The 5,321-nt window shown below is 45.7% G+C and overlaps 2 non-coding genes across 2 annotated transcripts; both read right to left on the bottom strand.

Annotated features, from left to right (window-relative positions):
* Window positions 1–26: 26 nt before the first annotated feature.
* On the bottom strand, window positions 27–181 carry LOC143206074 (5.8S ribosomal RNA). The gene has a single exon (XR_013008105.1). It is a non-coding gene; the product is annotated as a 5.8S ribosomal RNA (ribosomal RNA).
* A 708-nt stretch (window positions 182–889) lies between these two features.
* Window positions 890–2,878, bottom strand: LOC143206075 (small subunit ribosomal RNA). Its single transcript, XR_013008106.1, has one exon. It is a non-coding gene; the product is annotated as a small subunit ribosomal RNA (ribosomal RNA).
* Between the last annotated feature and the right edge of the window lie 2,443 nt (window positions 2,879–5,321).

The following is a 5,321-nucleotide window of genomic DNA, read 5'->3' as shown; positions in this document are numbered from 1 at the left end:
AATCCGAGCAGTCTTGAAATGAGATACGACCCTCAGCCAGGAGTGGTCCGGGTATGAGATCCCAGGACCGCAATGTGCGTTCGAAATGTCGATGTTCATGTGTCCTGCAGTTCACAAGTTGACGCGCAATTAGCTGCGTTCTTCATCGACCCACGAGCCAAGTGATCCACCGTTTAGGGTAATCTTTTTTTAAGTTAGGTTTTAAACGCATATCGAAACGTTTCTATTATAAGACGACGACGACGACGACGACGCGCGCTCACGTCATAGACAGCGCTTGCGCCCCTTTCGCAGCCGCCGTCGACTTTAAAACGCTCTTACGGTTTATTTTCGTCTTCTCCACTACACACAACGAGAGGAGCGGAGACAGACTACTCGAAATGGTGACGTTCGTTGTAAATTTTCGTCGTCTCACCTCGTACGACAACAAAAGAGCATACGCTGATCATAGTTTGGCAATATTTTCGTAAACTAAATCTCACCCTTTTGGAATGAAACAAACGAAGGGTGATAAGATTTTCGTAAACTAATCACATTACCGATCATCGTATATGTTCGTCGATATGAGGATCGAAACGTCGATTAGAAATATAATTGGCAAAATCGTTTTATTTTGCGCTCGATTTGTCCATTTATAACGAAATCCGTCGTAGGCCGACGATTATTACTCGTCGTCCTATATAACAACATCTTCATCGTATATATCTCCGCTTTCGGGCGTACATCTTTTAAAACCATATATTATAGGTACCCGAAAACAGCTACGTTGACGACGTCGAAATTCGATCGGAACTTCCGAACTTCGTAGATGGCTCTTTAACGTTCGACAATGATTTTTACAGACTTGTACGTTTACCTATTATATATATATAGGCATAACAACACACTGTAATGATCCTTCCGCAGGTTCACCTACGGAAACCTTGTTACGACTTTTACTTCCTCTAAATGATCAAGTTTGGTCATCTTTTCCTACACATCGACGACGCCGAAACGCCATCGCGTGTCGATCCGAAGACCTCACTAAATCATTCAATCGGTAGTAGCGACGGGCGGTGTGTACAAAGGGCAGGGACGTAATCAACGCGAGCTTATGACTCGCGCTTACTGGGAATTCCTCGTTCATGGGGAACAATTGCAAGCCCCAATCCCTAGCACGAAGGAGGTTCAGCGGGTTACCCGGGCCGCTCGGCCAGGGAAGACACGCTGATTCCTTCAGTGTAGCGCGCGTGCGGCCCAGAACATCTAAGGGCATCACAGACCTGTTATTGCTCAATCTCGTGCGGCTAGAAGCCGCCTGTCCCTCTAAGAAGAATAGTTTGTACGCCGACAGTAAAAACCGCGCACGAACCGCGAAACCCGAAAGCAACGCGGCCGGCGGGCCTTTAGGATGTCAAAAAGCGCCTAGTTAGCAGGCTAGAGTCTCGTTCGTTATCGGAATTAACCAGACAAATCGCTCCACCAACTAAGAACGGCCATGCACCACCACCCACCGAATCAAGAAAGAGCTCTCAATCTGTCAATCCTTCCGGTGTCCGGGCCTGGTGAGGTTTCCCGTGTTGAGTCAAATTAAGCCGCAGGCTCCACTCCTGGTGGTGCCCTTCCGTCAATTCCTTTAAGTTTCAGCTTTGCAACCATACTTCCCCCGGAACCCAAAAGCTTTGGTTTCCCGGAAGCTGCCCGTCGAGTCATATTAGGGAACGTCGACGGATCGCTAGCTGGCATCGTTTAAGGTTAGAACTAGGGCGGTATCTGATCGCCTTCGAACCTCTAACTTTCGTTCTTGATCAATGAAAGCGTTTTTGGCAAATGCTTTCGCTTCTGTTCGTCTTGCGACGATCCAAGAATTTCACCTCTAACGTCGCAATACGAATGCCCCCATCCGTTCCTATTAATCATTACCTCGGGGTTCCGAAAACCAACAAAATAGAACCGAGGTCCTATTCCATTATTCCATGCATACAGTATTCAGGCGAAATTTTAGCCTGCTTTGAGCACTCTAATTTGTTCAAAGTAAACGTGCCGGCCCACCTCGACACTCAGTAAAGAGCACCGCGGCAGGATTGAGTTGGGCCGTCGTAACCACGACGCGCACAACACGCACGCCGAAACGCACGCGCGACGGCGACGCGACACGACTAAGCCCACCGGCAGGACGTCTCGCGAAAAACACGCCAGTTAACACCGCGAACGATGAACCGGCGGCGCGAGACACAAATTCGACTACGAGCTTTTTAACCGCAACAACTTTAATATACGCTATTGGAGCTGGAATTACCGCGGCTGCTGGCACCAGACTGGCCCTCCAATTGATCCTCGTTAAAGGGTTTAGAGTGTACTCATTCCGATTACGGGGCCTCGGATGAGTCCCGTATCGTTATTTTTCGTCACTACCTCCCCGTGCCGGGAGTGGGTAATTTGCGCGCCTGCTGCCTTCCTTGGATGTGGTAGCCGTTTCTCAGGCTCCCTCTCCGGAATCGAACCCTGATTCCCCGTTACCCGTTACGACCATGGTAGGCGCAGAACCTACCATCGACAGTTGATAAGGCAGACATTTGAAAGATGTGTCGCCGGTGCGAGACCGTGCGATCAGCTTAAAGTTATTCAGAGTCACCAAGTTGTACGATGACGAGCGCGAACCCGAAACCGATTGGTTTTGATCTAATAAAAGCACTCCTTCCATCTCTGGTCGGAGCTCTGTTTGCATGTATTAGCTCTAGAATTACCACAGTTATCCAAGTAATTGTGGGTACGATCTAAGGAACCATAACTGATTTAATGAGCCTTTCGCGGTTTCACCTTAATTCGGTATGTACTGAGACATGCATGGCTTAATCTTTGAGACAAGCATATGACTACTGGCAGGATCAACCAGGGAACTGTTCTTATTATTTTATCGACACGAAGCAGATAAAACAAATACAGACACAGTTTATTTTATAAGTTTGACTTATAAAGAAACGTGTGCGTAAGACGACGATATATAATATATATCGACGACTAATAAAAAGGAGGTGCATGATAGCGCGCCTAGACGACGGAAAAACCGGTCCGAGGCGCCACGCTCTTACATTTTAATATTAGTTGTCTAATAAAACAAAACGATATCATCATCTTAGACACATCTTTTGTTTTTTTTATACACAACCGATCGACTAGGCACCCAATTATCTCGATTATCGACGACGATCGTCGACTACGTCGAAAATTGGATGCCGCAAAATATCGTTCGGCGTTTATAAGACCTCGAAAAACATTCTCTCCGAACCCTTCGCTAGATAGAAATATATAAAGCGACAAGGAAACCTCGTACGAGAAACGTTTCGTGATTTTTTATTTTATTCTCGCTCGGAGAGCAGAGAGCTATCGCAAAATGTGTTGCTGTTTTATGAACGTTCCGATGAAAAACCGATACGTCCATAAAAATAATAATTCCAATCGCATATGAATCGTGGATCATCTTCTTCTAACGAAGCCGAATGTTCCCGCCGAATTCGCGATCTCGCAGTGATACCGTCGTCGTCGTCGTACGCTTCCCGATATATCGAAAAAAACCGACCAGGAAGAACAACGAAACGACGATACAAAATCGCGAGAGCGTTACGAATATATAATAACACGACGAAATACGCTTTTTATTTAGATAAATAAAAAAATACGGTTCGGATCTTATATATTAACATATAATATGTAATACCACCTTCGCTGATCAAAAGCCACTCGGTAAAAGTGTCACAGCGCCGGTCGACCCGACCCGTCGTATCCGTCTCTCGTATCGCCCCACGTAGAAGCGCACACGATTTAAGCGCGGGTCTCTCGCCAGCTATCGGAAATGTATGGGTGTTTTAGAACAGATCGTTTATACGGACGTTGCGCAAATTTTTCGTTTTTACGTCTGCCCGTTCTCGTTATTATCGGAATGTTCCGATGAATAAACTTTAGCTTTAGACAACGTGAACTTCTAAAGCAATAATTTTAACCTCTCGTGTTAATACGTCCTCAGGCCGTTTCTAGACTGCCGATCACGTTCTTTAAAAGTCGGAAAATTCCGATCCATAAAATTATGCTAGTAGAATGTAAAGATCCTTCATAGGATGGATACTGTCACATATCGATACGGCGATCGGAGTAAAACTGTTCTCACGTATTTCAGGACATTTTAGGTTGTTACGTCGGCCCGTTCGTTATTATCGGTATATACCTATGAATAAATGTTTTGCTTGTAGAACGTAAGATTCCAAAAGAATGATTCGCCGAAACGATGGTGCACCCTTACGATCGGATATTTGCCGCTTATTGGCCATTTTCTATAATTCATCCGTTAGATATCGTTTATCGACTACGGATAAGGTTTTCCGATATCAGAATGTTCCTAAGGATGATTCGAAAGTGATTTGAACGAAGAATTTGATAGAATGAATCCTTTATTTATCCATTGAGTACAGGGTACGGAGTGTCTGCGGGGTCAGCTAATATATTATATTTCTCTCTCGACGTAATGGTAACTCGAAGTCCGAACCGCGCTCATGAAGCTCGGTTTCAATCCAATCCATGTTGGTCGGTTCCTCGAGAGGAACGCCGTATCTTCGCGGTCGACCGCCTAATGAATCAGGTGGTAAAAGTCCAAGCCCAGCGCGGCAACGGCAGGCGCGTTCAACGTTTTAACTGCCAATTCTACGGTCATTCATCGGCCAACTGTAAAGCCACTCCGGCCTACGTCAAGTCCCAAAGACAGAAATTCCCCGCCGAAATGCACCAACTGTTGAGAACCATACACCGCAAATTACTCGGGATGCAAGTGCCGACCTACTCCAAAAACAACCAAACCCAAAAGACCAATTCCTCCCCCCACTCATGTACGGGGAACTCAAGATAACAGTCGTCTGGCTGGTCTGGATTCCACTAGAACACGAACCCGATCTCCATTGGCGAAATACTCTTCGGAACATATTCAGATGACCAAGGAGATTTTCAGGCCATTTTCAACGCCATCAACCACACAGCTATTGGAAGAATTACTATCGGCCGGGATAATAGATGAGTTGGAACTTGGGCTTATTGCTCCAAGCGAACCAACTCACTACTCCTCCAATCGACCGACAATAATTGACTTTTTTATCTATCAAAATTCGAATCAAGCCTCTGACCTGCAAGTACTCCAAGATATCGATTCTGACCACAGGCCTATCCTCCTCACCCACCATCAGCGATTTTCCACTGAGTTCCACTGTCCCCAAGCAAGGTCAACCTAGTAAACGAAAAAAAAAGTATCTTCTCTTTGACGATCCTCATTATATTAGGACGATAGTTCCATTCTAAAT

Source organism: Rhynchophorus ferrugineus, unplaced genomic scaffold (assembly GCF_030347505.1).
Source record: "Rhynchophorus ferrugineus isolate W39M unplaced genomic scaffold, kcgeb_rfMv2 rfM535, whole genome shotgun sequence".
NCBI lineage: Eukaryota > Metazoa > Arthropoda > Insecta > Coleoptera > Curculionidae > Rhynchophorus > Rhynchophorus ferrugineus.
The sequence above is the reverse complement of the archived record's forward strand: the minus strand, read 5'-3'. Positions and strand labels throughout refer to the sequence as shown.